The 16,436-nt window shown below is 35.1% G+C and overlaps 1 protein-coding gene and 8 non-coding genes across 9 annotated transcripts in view; all 9 read left to right on the top strand.

Moving 5' to 3' along the window:
* ARMH1 (armadillo like helical domain containing 1) overlaps nucleotides 1-16,436 on the top strand; it is a 484,180-nt gene that overhangs the window by 101,071 nt on the left and 366,673 nt on the right. The window lies entirely within an intron of this gene.
* On the top strand, nucleotides 757-871 carry LOC148454831 (U5 spliceosomal RNA). The gene has a single exon (XR_015874656.1). It is a non-coding gene; the product is annotated as a U5 spliceosomal RNA (small nuclear RNA).
* Nucleotides 2,811-2,925, top strand: LOC148454830 (U5 spliceosomal RNA). Its single transcript, XR_015874698.1, has one exon. It is a non-coding gene; the product is annotated as a U5 spliceosomal RNA (small nuclear RNA).
* On the top strand, nucleotides 4,865-4,979 carry LOC148454829 (U5 spliceosomal RNA). The gene has a single exon (XR_015874591.1). It is a non-coding gene; the product is annotated as a U5 spliceosomal RNA (small nuclear RNA).
* On the top strand, nucleotides 6,919-7,033 carry LOC148454828 (U5 spliceosomal RNA). Its single transcript, XR_015874655.1, has one exon. It is a non-coding gene; the product is annotated as a U5 spliceosomal RNA (small nuclear RNA).
* On the top strand, nucleotides 8,973-9,087 carry LOC148454827 (U5 spliceosomal RNA). Its single transcript, XR_015874654.1, has one exon. It is a non-coding gene; the product is annotated as a U5 spliceosomal RNA (small nuclear RNA).
* On the top strand, nucleotides 11,027-11,141 carry LOC148454826 (U5 spliceosomal RNA). Its single transcript, XR_015874728.1, has one exon. It is a non-coding gene; the product is annotated as a U5 spliceosomal RNA (small nuclear RNA).
* On the top strand, nucleotides 13,082-13,196 carry LOC148454825 (U5 spliceosomal RNA). The gene has a single exon (XR_015874783.1). It is a non-coding gene; the product is annotated as a U5 spliceosomal RNA (small nuclear RNA).
* LOC148454824 (U5 spliceosomal RNA) lies at nucleotides 15,136-15,250 on the top strand. The gene has a single exon (XR_015874653.1). It is a non-coding gene; the product is annotated as a U5 spliceosomal RNA (small nuclear RNA).

Raw genomic sequence — 16,436 nt, 5'->3', positions numbered from 1 at the left:
GTACTTTGTAAGGTGCTGCGGAACACTTGTGGTGCCATATAAATAAATGATAAGAATAATAATAACAACTATAAGTTTGATCTGTCCTCTCGCTTGTTGAAATGAGGTCTGTTTGCATCCAGGGAGGTAACAGTGACACTCGGTGTACTTGTCTTTTTCTTAAGATCAAATAAATCTTTTGTCATTTACTAAAGATTTTCATGAATTTCATGCAAGTTTTTTATATGCTGTCTGGTTGACGGATGCTGGGCTTATTTACTAGTGAAATTCAGAAATGTCAATTTTTTCATTCAATTTTTTAGAATTTCACATTTAAATGTTGATTTTGTTTTTTAATGTAAAACTGGGGAAATAAATGTGTTTCTTCTCTTGTAGATGATTCTCCAGAATACTCTGTTACCAAGATGTTATTCCAGCACTGTATACCATAGTGTTGTCTGTAGGTACTCGACCAAGTTGAAGAACTGGTTTTGAATCACCATTCGACAATTCTGACTGTAATTCTTTCTTTACTTGGTAGTCTCATTTGAATACTTTCCCATGATGCATCTGATACATTGCAGTGGTTTTTTTATTGTTTGTTTTGATTTTGCATTTTGGAAGTAAAATTTTGCCCTTTTAATTTTACTGTTGTAAATATATTAGTATTTTATAGTTTATGTTTGAAAATTGTTTCATATATGTGTCTAAAATCCTCTCTCTTGGTAAACTGAGGTCTGTTTGAATCCGGGGAGATAATCATGACACTTCTTTAGTATACTCTGGTTTCTCTTCAGATCGAATAAATCTTTCGCCTTTTACTAAAGATTTCCGTGGAGAGGAACAACCATGAGTTTCATGTAATTTTTTGATGCCTGGCTGATGCTTGGCTTATTCACTGGTAAAATACAGAATATCAAAATTGTTTTGGAAAACCATAGCTTCTAATGTTTTAGAAGGTTATCATGAATACTCTATTGCCATAGTTTTAGTATTCTTGTACTGTTATGGTTGGGATGGCCATTGGTGATTACCATCCATGGCACAAAAACCATCTATGGGGAATCATTGATGATTTGCACCCCTTTGATGGCCACCACTGCTGGGGGTACGATGGGCCACGGACTAATTCAAGAAAGGGGCGGGGCTAAGATCCGTCCAGTTAAAGTAAAAAAAACATTGTCTCTCTCTCATTCATCGATGGGAAAACTAATTAACATCGCCCGGCCACCGTTTTAAAAAACATTGATGGTTGATGGCCATCTTTATGTTATGGTATTTCAAGGAAGTTGAAGAGGTAAATTAGGTAGTTTCCTTTTGTTTTAGTTTGTTTGCATGAAAATTTGACCCAGTTTAGAAGTTTTACTGTTTCCAATTTCTGATTCTCTTTTTCGGTTTACATTCAATTTGTTTTTGACTTATGGTAAAATATTATGTTTTTACCTTTTTTTTGTATATAGTAGTTTTGGGGTGTGGTATGTTAGTTCGACAGTTCTCATGTTGATGTGCATAATGTTGACATGTTATACTTTTAAACATGTCAACATTCAGAGGATGTCCATGTGGTGTCTGTTGACATGTTGAACACGTCAGTATTGTTGTGTCGACTTTTTGAATGTGATGGTAACTGTCGACCGTGTGTCTTTATACCATAGTTTTGTATCATTCATGTTGTTATGTGTGTACCGCAGCATTTGAAGTTCAAAGTTTGACCAGGAAAAATAGGTAGGGATCTGAAAACTTGAACGTGGAAACACTGCTTCGTAGTGTAAAGTGCACTCTTATTTATGTTTCATCTGATACAGTTCATAGGTTCTCTGCAAGTTTATCCTTTTTTAACTTTGAAAAATATTACATTTATTTAGGATTATATAGGATGGGCTTGAAAATTGTGCCTCTTGTGCTTCTCCCTACTTTACTTTCATCTACTTCTTACTCCCCACTAGGGCACCTAGCACTTGGTTGCTTATGCTTTGCTGCCTATGTGGGTGGTATGTAGCAATGTATATTATCCATGTCCTTGTCCTGCTTTGTTTTGTATTGTACTGTAAGTCATTGGTCACCTATTTGTTTATGTACTTTGTAAGGTGCTGCGGAACACTTGTGGTGCCATATAAATAAATGATAAGAATAATAATAACAACTATAAGTTTGTTCTGTCCTCTCGCTTGTTGAAATGAGGTCTGTTTGCATCCAGGGAGGTAACAGTGACACTCGGTGTACTTGTCTTTTTCTTAAGATCAAATAAATCTTTTGTCAATTACTAAAGATTTTCATGAATTTCATGCAAGTTTTTTATATGCTGTCTGGTTGACGGATGCTGGGCTTATTTACTACTGAAATTCAGAAATGTCAATTTTTTCATTCAATTTTTTAGAATTTGACATTTAAATGTTGATTTTGTTTTTTAATGTAAAACTGGGGAAATAAATGTGTTTCTTCTCTTGTAGATGATTCTCCAGAATACTCTGTTACCAAGATGTTATTCCAGCACTGTATACCATAGTGTTGTCTGTAGGTACTCGACCAAGTTGAAGAACTGGTTTTGAATCACCATTCGACAATTCTGACTGTAATTCTTTCTTTACTTGGTAGTCTCATTTGAATACTTTCCCATGATGCATCTGATACATTGCAGTGGTTTTTTTATTGTTTGTTTTGATTTTGCATTTTGGAAGTAAAATTTTGCCCTTTTAATTTTACTGTTGTAAATATATTAGTATTTTATAGTTTATGTTTGAAAATTGTTTCATATATGTGTCTAAAATCCTCTCTCTTGGTAAACTGAGGTCTGTTTGAATCCGGGGAGATAATCATGACACTTCTTTAGTATACTCTGGTTTCTCTTCAGATTGAATAAATCTTTCGCCTTTTACTAAAGATTTCCGTGGAGAGGAACAACCATGAGTTTCATGTAATTTTTTGATGCCTGGCTGATGCTTGGCTTATTCACTGGTAAAATACAGAATATCAAAATTGTTTTGGAAAACCATAGCTTCTAATGTTTTAGAAGGTTATCATGAATACTCTATTGCCATAGTTTTAGTATTCTTGTACTGTTATGGTTGGGATGGCCATTGGTGATTACCATCCATGGCACAAAAACCATCTATGGGGAATCATTGATGATTTGCACCCCTTTGATGGCCACCACTGCTGGGGGTACGATGGGCCACGGACTAATTCAAGAAAGGGGCGGGGCTAAGATCCGTCCAGTTAAAGTAAAAAAAACATTGTCTCTCTCTCATCCATCGATGGGAAAACTAATTAACATCGCCCGGCCACCGTTTTAAAAAACATTGATGGTTGATGGCCATCTTTATGTTATGGTATTTCAAGGAAGTTGAAGAGGTAAATTAGGTAGTTTCCTTTTGTTTTAGTTTGTTTGCATGAAAATTTGACCCAGTTTAGAAGTTTTACTGTTTCCAATTTCTGATTCTCTTTTTCGGTTTACATTCAATTTGTTTTTGACTTATGGTAAAATATGATGTTTTTACCTTTTTTTTGTATATAGTAGTTTTGGGGTGTGGTATGTTAGTTCGACAGTTCTCATGTTGATGTGCATAATGTCGACATGTTATACTTTTAAACATGTCAACATTCAGAGGATGTCCATGTGGTGTCTGTTGACATGTTGAACACGTCAGTATTGTTGTGTCGACATTTTGAATATGATGGTAACTGTCGACCGTGTGTCTTTATACCATAGTTTTGTATCATTCATGTTGTTATGTGTGTACCGCAGCATTTGAAGTTCAAAGTTTGACCAGGAAAAATAGGTAGGGATCTGAAAACTTGAACGTGGAAACACTGCTTCGTAGTGTAAAGTGCACTCTTATCTATGTTTCATCTGATACAGTTCATAGGTTCTCTGCAAGTTTATCCTTTTTTAACTTAGAAAAATATTACATTTATTTAGGATTACATAGGATGGGCTTGAAAATTGTGCCTCTTGTTCTTCTCCCTACTTTACTTTCTTCTACTTCTTACTCCCCACTAGGGCACCTAGCACTTGGTTGCTTATGCTTTGCTGCCTATGTGGGTGGTATGTAGCAATGTATATTATCCATGTCCTTGTCCTGCTTTGTTTTGTATTGTACTGTAAGTCACTGGTCACCTATTTGTTTATGTACTTTGTAAGGTGCTGCGGAACACTTGTGGCGCCATATAAATAAATGATAAGAATAATAATAACAACTATAAGTTTGTTCTGTCCTCTCGCTTGTTGAAATGAGGTCTGTTTGCATCCAGGGAGGTAACAGTGACACTCGGTGTACTTGTCTTTTTCTTAAGATCAAATAAATCTTTTGTCATTTACTAAAGATTTTCATGAATTTCATGCAAGTTTTTTATATGCTGTCTGGTTGACGAATGCTGGGCTTATTTACTAGTGAAATTCAGAAATGTCAATTTTTTCATTCAATTTTTTAGAATTTGACATTTAAATGTTGATTTTGTTTTTTAATGTAAAACTGGGGAAATAAATGTGTTTCTTCTCTTGTAGATGATTCTCCAGAATACTCTGTTACCAAGATGTTATTCCAGCACTGTATACCATAGTGTTGTCTGTAGGTACTCGACCAAGTTGAAGAACTGGTTTTGAATCACCATTCGACAATTCTGACTGTAATTCTTTCTTTACTTGGTAGTCTCATTTGAATACTTTCCCATGATGCATCTGATACATTGCAGTGGTTTTTTTATTGTTTGTTTTGATTTTGCATTTTGGAAGTAAAATTTTGCCCTTTTAATTTTTCTGTTGTAAATATATTAGTATTTTATAGTTTATGTTTGAAAATTGTTTCATATATGTGTCTAAAATCCTCTCTCTTGGTAAACTGAGGTCTGTTTGAATCCGGGGAGATAATCATGACACTTCTTTAGTATACTCTGGTTTCTCTTCAGATCGAATAAATCTTTCGCCTTTTACTAAAGATTTCCGTGAAGAGGAACAACCATGAGTTTCATGTAATTTTTTGATGCCTGGCTGATGCTGGGCTTATTCACTGGTAAAATACAGAATATCAAAATTGTTTTGGAAAACCATAGCTTCTAATGTTTTAGAAGGTTATCATGAATACTCTATTGCCATAGTTTTAGTATTCTTGTACTGTTATGGTTGGGATGGCCATTGGTGATTACCATCCATGGCACAAAAACCATCTATGGGGAATCATTGATGATTTGCACCCCTTTGATGGCCACCACTGCTGGGGGTACGATGGGCCACGGACTAATTCAAGAAAGGGGCGGGGCTAAGATCCGTCCAGTTAAAGTAAAAAAAACATTGTCTCTCTCTCATCCATCGATGGGAAAACTAATTAACATCGCCCGGCCACCGTTTTAAAAAACATTGATGGTTGATGGCCATCTTTATGTTATGGTATTTCAAGGAAGTTGAAGAGGTAAATTAGGTAGTTTCCTTTTGTTTTAGTTTGTTTGCATGAAAATTTGACCCAGTTTAGAAGGTTTACTGTTTCCAATTTCTGATTCTCTTTTTCGGTTTACATTCAATTTGTTTTTGACTTATGGTAAAATATTATGTTTTTACCTTTTTTTTGTATATAGTAGTTTTGGGGTGTGGTATGTTAGTTCGACAGTTCTCATGTTGATGTGCATAATGTCGACATGTTATACTTTTAAACATGTCAACATTCAGAGGATGTCCATGTGGTGTCTGTTGACATGTTGAACACGTCAGTATTGTTGTGTCGACATTTTGAATGTGATGGTAACTGTCGACCGTGTGTCTTTATACCATAGTTTTGTATCATTCATGTTGTTATGTGTGTACCGCAGCATTTGAAGTTCAAAGTTTGACCAGGAAAAATAGGTAGGGATCTGAAAACTTGAACGTGGAAACACTGCTTCGTAGTGTAAAGTGCACTCTTATTTATGTTTCATCTGATACAGTTCATAGGTTCTCTGCAAATTTATCCTTTTTTAACTTTGAAAAATATTACATTTATTTAGGATTATATAGGATGGGCTTGAAAATTGTGCCTCTTTTGCTTCTCCCTACTTTACTTTCATCTACTTCTTACTCCCCACTAGGGCACCTAGCACTTGGTTGCTTATGCTTTGCTGCCTATGTGGGTGGTATGTAGCAATGTATATTATCCATGTCCTTGTCCTGCTTTGTTTTGTATTGTACTGTAAGTCATTGGTCACCTATTTGTTTATGTACTTTGTAAGGTGCTGCGGAACACTTGTGGTGCCATATAAATAAATGATAAGAATAATAATAACAACTATAAGTTTGATCTGTCCTCTCGCTTGTTGAAATGAGGTCTGTTTGCATCCAGGGAGGTAACAGTGACACTCGGTGTACTTGTCTTTTTCTTAAGATCAAATAAATCTTTTGTCATTTACTAAAGATTTTCATGAATTTCATGCAAGTTTTTTATATGCTGTCTGGTTGACGGATGCTGGGCTTATTTACTAGTGAAATTCAGAAATGTCAATTTTTTCATTCAATTTTTTAGAATTTCACATTTAAATGTTGATTTTGTTTTTTAATGTAAAACTGGGGAAATAAATGTGTTTCTTCTCTTGTAGATGATTCTCCAGAATACTCTGTTACCAAGATGTTATTCCAGCACTGTATACCATAGTGTTGTCTGTAGGTACTCGACCAAGTTGAAGAACTGGTTTTGAATCACCATTCGACAATTCTGACTGTAATTCTTTCTTTACTTGGTAGTCTCATTTGAATACTTTCCCATGATGCATCTGATACATTGCAGTGGTTTTTTTATTGTTTGTTTTGATTTTGCATTTTGGAAGTAAAATTTTGCCCTTTTAATTTTACTGTTGGAAATATATTAGTATTTTATAGTTTATGTTTGAAAATTGTTTCATATATGTGTCTAAAATCCTCTCTCTTGGTAAACTGAGGTCTGTTTGAATCCGGGGAGATAATCATGACACTTCTTTAGTATACTCTGGTTTCTCTTCAGATCGAATAAATCTTTCGCCTTTTACTAAAGATTTCCGTGGAGAGGAACAACCATGAGTTTCATGTAATTTTTTGATGCCTGGCTGATGCTTGGCTTATTCACTGGTAAAATACAGAATATCAAAATTGTTTTGGAAAACCATAGCTTCTAATGTTTTAGAAGGTTATCATGAATACTCTATTGCCATAGTTTTAGTATTCTTGTACTGTTATGGTTGGGATGGCCATTGGTGATTACCATCCATGGCACAAAAACCATCTATGGGGAATCATTGATGATTTGCACCCCTTTGATGGCCACCACTGCTGGGGGTACGATGGGCCACGGACTAATTCAAGAAAGGGGCGGGGCTAAGATCCGTCCAGTTAAAGTAAAAAAAACATTGTCTCTCTCTCATTCATCGATGGGAAAACTAATTAACATCGCCCGGCCACCGTTTTAAAAAACATTGATGGTTGATGGCCATCTTTATGTTATGGTATTTCAAGGAAGTTGAAGAGGTAAATTAGGTAGTTTCCTTTTGTTTTAGTTTGTTTGCATGAAAATTTGACCCAGTTTAGAAGTTTTACTGTTTCCAATTTCTGATTCTCTTTTTCGGTTTACATTCAATTTGTTTTTGACTTATGGTAAAATATTATGTTTTTACCTTTTTTTTGTATATAGTAGTTTTGGGGTGTGGTATGTTAGTTCGACAGTTCTCATGTTGATGTGCATAATGTTGACATGTTATACTTTTAAACATGTCAACATTCAGAGGATGTCCATGTGGTGTCTGTTGACATGTTGAACACGTCAGTATTGTTGTGTCGACTTTTTGAATGTGATGGTAACTGTCGACCGTGTGTCTTTATACCATAGTTTTGTATCATTCATGTTGTTATGTGTGTACCGCAGCATTTGAAGTTCAAAGTTTGACCAGGAAAAATAGGTAGGGATCTGAAAACTTGAACGTGGAAACACTGCTTCGTAGTGTAAAGTGCACTCTTATTTATGTTTCATCTGATACAGTTCATAGGTTCTCTGCAAGTTTATCCTTTTTTAACTTTGAAAAATATTACATTTATTTAGGATTATATAGGATGGGCTTGAAAATTGTGCCTCTTGTGCTTCTCCCTACTTTACTTTCATCTACTTCTTACTCCCCACTAGGGCACCTAGCACTTGGTTGCTTATGCTTTGCTGCCTATGTGGGTGGTATGTAGCAATGTATATTATCCATGTCCTTGTCCTGCTTTGTTTTGTATTGTACTGTAAGTCATTGGTCACCTATTTGTTTATGTACTTTGTAAGGTGCTGCGGAACACTTGTGGTGCCATATAAATAAATGATAAGAATAATAATAACAACTATAAGTTTGTTCTGTCCTCTCGCTTGTTGAAATGAGGTCTGTTTGCATCCAGGGAGGTAACAGTGACACTCGGTGTACTTGTCTTTTTCTTAAGATCAAATAAATCTTTTGTCATTTACTAAAGATTTTCATGAATTTCATGCAAGTTTTTTATATGCTGTCTGGTTGACGGATGCTGGGCTTATTTACTACTGAAATTCAGAAATGTCAATTTTTTCATTCAATTTTTTAGAATTTGACATTTAAATGTTGATTTTGTTTTTTAATGTAAAACTGGGGAAATAAATGTGTTTCTTCTCTTGTAGATGATTCTCCAGAATACTCTGTTACCAAGATGTTATTCCAGCACTGTATACCATAGTGTTGTCTGTAGGTACTCGACCAAGTTGAAGAACTGGTTTTGAATCACCATTCGACAATTCTGACTGTAATTCTTTCTTTACTTGGTAGTCTCATTTGAATACTTTCCCATGATGCATCTGATACATTGCAGTGGTTTTTTTATTGTTTGTTTTGATTTTGCATTTTGGAAGTAAAATTTTGCCCTTTTAATTTTTCTGTTGTAAATATATTAGTATTTTATAGTTTATGTTTGAAAATTGTTTCATATATGTGTCTAAAATCCTCTCTCTTGGTAAACTGAGGTCTGTTTGAATCCGGGGAGATAATCATGACACTTCTTTAGTATACTCTGGTTTCTCTTCAGATCGAATAAATCTTTCGCCTTTTACTAAAGATTTCCGTGGAGAGGAACAACCATGAGTTTCATGTAATTTTTTGATGCCTGGCTGATGCTTGGCTTATTCACTGGTAAAATACAGAATATCAAAATTGTTTTGGAAAACCATAGCTTCTAATGTTTTAGAAGGTTATCATGAATACTCTATTGCCATAGTTTTAGTATTCTTGTACTGTTATGGTTGGGATGGCCATTGGTGATTACCATCCATGGCACAAAAACCATCTATGGGGAATCATTGATGATTTGCACCCCTTTGATGGCCACCACTGCTGGGGGTACGATGGGCCACGGACTAATTCAAGAAAGGGGCGGGGCTAAGATCCGTCCAGTTAAAGTAAAAAAAACATTGTCTCTCTCTCATTCATCGATGGGAAAACTAATTAACATCGCCCGGCCACCGTTTTAAAAAAAATTGATGGTTGATGGCCATCTTTATGTTATGGTATTTCAAGGAAGTTGAAGAGGTAAATTAGGTAGTTTCCTTTTGTTTTAGTTTGTTTGCATGAAAATTTGACCCAGTTTAGAAGTTTTACTGTTTCCAATTTCTGATTCTCTTTTTCGGTTTACATTCAATTTGTTTTTGAGTTATGGTAAAATATTATGTTTTTACCTTTTTTTTGTATATAGTAGTTTTGGGGTGTGGTATGTTAGTTCGACAGTTCTCATGTTGATGTGCATAATGTCGACATGTTATACTTTTAAACATGTCAACATTCAGAGGATGTCCATGTGGTGTCTGTTGACATGTTGAACACGTCAGTATTGTTGTGTCGACATTTTGAATGTGATGGTAACTGTCGACCGTGTGTCTTTATACCATAGTTTTGTATCATTCATGTTGTTATGTGTGTACCGCAGCATTTGAAGTTCAAAGTTTGACCAGGAAAAATAGGTAGGGATCTGAAAACTTGAACGTGGAAACACTGCTTCGTAGTGTAAAGTGCACTCTTATTTATGTTTCATCTGATACAGTTCATAGGTTCTCTGCAAGTTTATCCTTTTTTAACTTTGAAAAATATTACATTTATTTAGGATTATATAGGATGGGCTTGAAAATTGTGCCTCTTGTGCTTCTCCCTACTTTACTTTCATCTACTTCTTACTCCCCACTAGGGCACCTAGCACTTGGTTGCTTATGCTTTGCTGCCTATGTGGGTGGTATGTAGCAATGTATATTATCCATGTCCTTGTCCTGCTTTGTTTTGTATTGTACTGTAAGTCATTGGTCACCTATTTGTTTATGTACTTTGTAAGGTGCTGCGGAACACTTGTGGTGCCATATAAATAAATGATAAGAATAATAATAACAACTATAAGTTTGTTCTGTCCTCTCGCTTGTTGAAATGAGGTCTGTTTGCATCCAGGGAGGTAACAGTGACACTCGGTGTACTTGTCTTTTTCTTAAGATCAAATAAATCTTTTGTCATTTACTAAAGATTTTCATGAATTTCATGCAAGTTTTTTATATGCTGTCTGGTTGACGGATGCTGGGCTTATTTACTAGTGAAATTCAGAAATGTCAATTTTTTCACTCAATTTTTTAGAATTTGACATTTAAATGTTGATTTTGTTTTTTAATGTAAAACTGGGGAAATAAATGTGTTTCTTCTCTTGTAGATGATTCTCCAGAATACTCTGTTACCAAGATGTTATTCCAGCACTGTATACCATAGTGTTGTCTGTAGGTACTCGACCAAGTTGAAGAACTGGTTTTGAATCACCATTCGACAATTCTGACTGTAATTCTTTCTTTACTTGGTAGTCTCATTTGAATACTTTCCCATGATGCATCTGATACATTGCAGTGGTTTTTTTTTTTTTTGTTTTGATTTTGCATTTTGGAAGTAAAATTTTGCCGTTTTAATTTTTCTGTTGTAAATATATTAGTATTTTATAGTTTATGTTTGAAAATTGTTTCATATATGTGTCTAAAATCCTCTCTCTTGGTAAACTGAGGTCTGTTTGAATCCGGGGAGATAATCATGACACTTCTTTAGTATACTCTGGTTTCTCTTCAGATTGAATAAATCTTTCGCCTTTTACTAATGATTTCCGTGGAGAGGAACAACCATGAGTTTCATGTAATTTTTTGATGCCTGGCTGATGCTTGGCTTATTCACTGGTAAAATACAGAATATCAAAATTGTTTTGGAAAACCATAGCTTCTAATGTTTTTAGAAGGTTATCATGAATACTCTATTGCCATAGTTTTAGTATTCTTGTACTGTTATGGTTGGGATGGCCATTGGTGATTACCATCCATGGCACAAAAACCATCTATGGGGAATCATTGATGATTTGCACCCCTTTGATGGCCACCACTGCTGGGGGTACGATGGGCCACGGACTAATTCAAGAAAGGGGCGGGGCTAAGATCCGTCCAGTTAAAGTAAAAAAAACATTGTCTCTCTCTCATCCATCGATGGGAAAACTAATTAACATCGCCCGGCCACCGTTTTAAAAAACATTGATGGTTGATGGCCATCTTTATGTTATGGTATTTCAAGGAAGTTGAAGAGGTAAATTAGGTAGTTTCCTTTTGTTTTAGTTTGTTTGCATGAAAATATGACCCAGTTTTGAAGTTTTACTGTTTCCAATTTCTGATTCTCTTTTTCGGTTTACATTCAATTTGTTTTTGACTTATGGTAAAATATGATGTTTTTACCTTTTTTTTGTATATAGTAGTTTTGGGGTTTGGTATGTTAGTTCGACAGTTCTCATGTTGATGTGCATAATGTCGACATGTTATACTTTTAAACATGTCAACATTCAGAGGATGTCCATGTGGTATCTGTTGACATGTTGAACATGTCAGCATTGTTGTGTCGACATTTTGAATGTCATGGTAACTGTCGACCGTGTGACTTTATACCATAGTTTTGTATCATTCATGTTGTTATGTGTGTACCGCAGCATTTTAAGTTCAAAGTTTGACCAGGAAAAATAGGTAGGGATCTGAAAACTTGAACGTGGAAACACTGCTTCGTAGTGTAAAGTGCACTCTTATTTATGTTTCATCTGATACAGTTCATAGGTTCTCTGCAAGTTTATCCATTTTTAACTTTGAAAAATATTACATTTATTTAGGATTATATAGGATGGGCTTGAAAATTGTGCCTCTTGTGCTTCTCCCTACTTTACTTTCATCTACTTCTTACTCCCCACTAGGGCACCTAGCACTTGGTTGCTTATGCTTTGCTGCCTATGTGGGTGGTATGTAGCAATGTATATTATCCATGTCCTTGTCCTGCTTTGTTTTGTATTGTACTGTAAGTCATTGGTCACCTATTTGTTTATGTACTTTGTAAGGTGCTGCGGAACACTTGTGGTGCCATATAAATAAATGATAAGAATAATAATAACAACTATAAGTTTGTTCTGTCCTCTCGCTTGTTGAAATGAGGTCTGTTTGCATCCAGGGAGGTAACAGTGACACTCGGTGTACTTGTCTTTTTCTTAAGATCAAATAAATCTTTTGTCATTTACTAAAGATTTTCATGAATTTCATGCAAGTTTTTTATATGCTGTCTGGTTGACGGATGCTGGGCTTATTTACTAGTGAAATTCAGAAATGTCAATTTTTTCATTCAATTTTTTAGAATTTGACATTTAAATGTTGATTTTGTTTTTTAATGTAAAACTGGGGAAATAAATGTGTTTCTTCTCTTGTAGATGATTCTCCAGAATACTCTGTTACCAAGATGTTATTCCAGCACTGTATACCATAGTGTTGTCTGTAGGTACTCGACCAAGTTGAAGAACTGGTTTTAAATAACCATTCGACAATTCTGACTGTAATTCTTTCTTTACTTGGTAGTCTCATTTGAATACTTTCCCATGATGCATCTGATACATTGCAGTGGGTTTTTTTTTGTTTGTTTTGATTTTGCATTTTGGAAGTTAAATTTTGCCCTTTTAATTTTTCTGTTGTAAATATATTAGTATTTTATAGTTTATGTTTGAAAATTGTTTCATATATGTGTCTAAAATCCTCTCTCTTGGTAAACTGAGGTCTGTTTGAATCCGGGGAGATAATCATGACACTTCTTTAGTATACTCTGGTTTCTCTTCAGATCGAATAAATCTTTCGCCTTTTACTAAAGATTTCCGTGGAGAGGAACAACCATGAGTTTCATGTAATTTTTTGATGCCTGGCTGATGCTGGGCTTATTCACTGGTAAAATACAGAATATCAAAATTGTTTTGGAAAACCATAGCTTCTAATGTTTTAGAAGGTTATCATGAATACTCTATTGCCATAGTTTTAGTATTCTTGTACTGTTATGGTTGGGATGGTCATTGGTGATTACCATCCATGGCACAAAAACCATCTATGGGGAATCATTGATGATTTGCACCCCTTTGATGGCCGCCACTGCTGGGGGTACGATGGGCCACGGACTAATTCAAGAAAGGGGCGGGGCTAAGATCCGTCCAGTTAAAGTAAAAAAAACATTGTCTCTCTCTCATCCATCGATGGGAAAACTAATTAACATCGCCCGGCCACCGTTTTAAAAAACATTGATGGTTGATGGCCATCTTTATGTTATGGTATTTCAAGGAAGTTGAAGAGGTAAATTAGGTAGTTTCCTTTTGTTTTAGTTTGTTTGCATGAAAATTTGACCCAGTTTAGAAGTTTTACTGTTTCCAATTTCTGATTCTCTTTTTCGGTTTACATTCAATTTGTTTTTGACTTATGGTAAAATATTATGTTTTTACCTTTTTTTTGTATATAGTAGTTTTGGGGTGTGGTATGTTAGTTCGACAGTTCTCATGTTGATGTGCATAATGTCGACATGTTATACTTTTAAACATGTCAACATTCAGAGGATGTCCATGTGGTGTCTGTTGACATGTTGAACACGTCAGTATTGTTGTGTCGACATTTTGAATGTGATGGTAACTGTCGACCGTGTGTCTTTATACCATAGTTTTGTATCATTCATGTTGTTATGTGTGTACCGCAGCATTTGAAGTTCAAAGTTTGACCAGGAAAAATAGGTAGGGATCTGAAAACTTGAACGTGGAAACACTGCTTCGTAGTGTAAAGTGCACTCTTATTTATGTTTCATCTGATACAGTTCATAGGTTCTCTGCAAGTTTATCCTTTTTTAACTTTGAAAAATATTACATTTATTTAGGATTATATAGGATGGGCTTGAAAATTGTGCCTCTTTTGCTTCTCCCTACTTTACTTTCATCTACTTCTTACTCCCCACTAGGGCACCTAGCACTTGGTTGCTTATGCTTTGCTGCCTATGTGGGTGGTATGTAGCAATGTATATTATCCATGTCCTTGTCCTGCTTTGTTTTGTATTGTACTGTAAGTCATTGGTCACCTATTTGTTTATGTACTTTGTAAGGTGCTGCGGAACACTTGTGGTGCCATATAAATAAATGATAAGAATAATAATAACAACTATAAGTTTGATCTGTCCTCTCGCTTGTTGAAATGAGGTCTGTTTGCATCCAGGGAGGTAACAGTGACACTCGGTGTACTTGTCTTTTTCTTAAGATCAAATAAATCTTTTGTCATTTACTAAAGATTTTCATGAATTTCATGCAAGTTTTTTATATGCTGTCTGGTTGACGGATGCTGGGCTTATTTACTAGTGAAATTCAGAAATGTCAATTTTTTCATTCAATTTTTTAGAATTTCACATTTAAATGTTGATTTTGTTTTTTAATGTAAAACTGGGGAAATAAATGTGTTTCTTCTCTTGTAGATGATTCTCCAGAATACTCTGTTACCAAGATGTTATTCCAGCACTGTATACCATAGTGTTGTCTGTAGGTACTCGACCAAGTTGAAGAACTGGTTTTGAATCACCATTCGACAATTCTGACTGTAATTCTTTCTTTACTTGGTAGTCTCATTTGAATACTTTCCCATGATGCATCTGATACATTGCAGTGGTTTTTTTATTGTTTGTTTTGATTTTGCATTTTGGAAGTAAAATTTTGCCCTTTTAATTTTACTGTTGTAAATATATTAGTATTTTATAGTTTATGTTTGAAAATTGTTTCATATATGTGTCTAAAATCCTCTCTCTTGGTAAACTGAGGTCTGTTTGAATCCGGGGAGATAATCATGACACTTCTTTAGTATACTCTGGTTTCTCTTCAGATCGAATAAATCTTTCGCCTTTTACTAAAGATTTCCGTGGAGAGGAACAACCATGAGTTTCATGTAATTTTTTGATGCCTGGCTGATGCTTGGCTTATTCACTGGTAAAATACAGAATATCAAAATTGTTTTGGAAAACCATAGCTTCTAATGTTTTAGAAGGTTATCATGAATACTCTATTGCCATAGTTTTAGTATTCTTGTACTGTTATGGTTGGGATGGCCATTGGTGATTACCATCCATGGCACAAAAACCATCTATGGGGAATCATTGATGATTTGCACCCCTTTGATGGCCACCACTGCTGGGGGTACGATGGGCCACGGACTAATTCAAGAAAGGGGCGGGGCTAAGATCCGTCCAGTTAAAGTAAAAAAAACATTGTCTCTCTCTCATTCATCGATGGGAAAACTAATTAACATCGCCCGGCCACCGTTTTAAAAAACATTGATGGTTGATGGCCATCTTTATGTTATGGTATTTCAAGGAAGTTGAAGAGGTAAATTAGGTAGTTTCCTTTTGTTTTAGTTTGTTTGCATGAAAATTTGACCCAGTTTAGAAGTTTTACTGTTTCCAATTTCTGATTCTCTTTTTCGGTTTACATTCAATTTGTTTTTGACTTATGGTAAAATATTATGTTTTTACCTTTTTTTTGTATATAGTAGTTTTGGGGTGTGGTATGTTAGTTCGACAGTTCTCATGTTGATGTGCATAATGTTGACATGTTATACTTTTAAACATGTCAACATTCAGAGGATGTCCATGTGGTGTCTGTTGACATGTTGAACACGTCAGTATTGTTGTGTCGACTTTTTGAATGTGATGGTAACTGTCGACCGTGTGTCTTTATACCATAGTTTTGTATCATTCATGTTGTTATGTGTGTACCGCAGCATTTGAAGTTCAAAGTTTGACCAGGAAAAATAGGTAGGGATCTGAAAACTTGAACGTGGAAACACTGCTTCGTAGTGTAAAGTGCACTCTTATTTATGTTTCATCTGATACAGTTCATAGGTTCTCTGCAAGTTTATCCTTTTTTAACTTTGAAAAATATTACATTTATTTAGGATTATATAGGATGGGCTTGAAAATTGTGCCTCTTGTGCTTCTCCCTACTTTACTTTCATCTACTTCTTACTCCCCACTAGGGCACCTAGCACTTGGTTGCTTATGCTTTGCTGCCTATGTGGGTGGTATGTAGCAATGTATATTATCCATGTCCTTGTCCTGCTTTGTTTTGTATTGTACTGTAAGTCATTGGTCACCTATTTGTTTATGTA

The sequence above is a fragment of the Taudactylus pleione genome, unplaced genomic scaffold (genome assembly GCF_031769625.1).
Source record: "Taudactylus pleione unplaced genomic scaffold, aTauple2 ptg000969l, whole genome shotgun sequence".
Lineage (NCBI taxonomy): Eukaryota > Metazoa > Chordata > Amphibia > Anura > Myobatrachidae > Taudactylus > Taudactylus pleione.
This window is presented reverse-complemented; position numbering and strand designations above follow the sequence as displayed.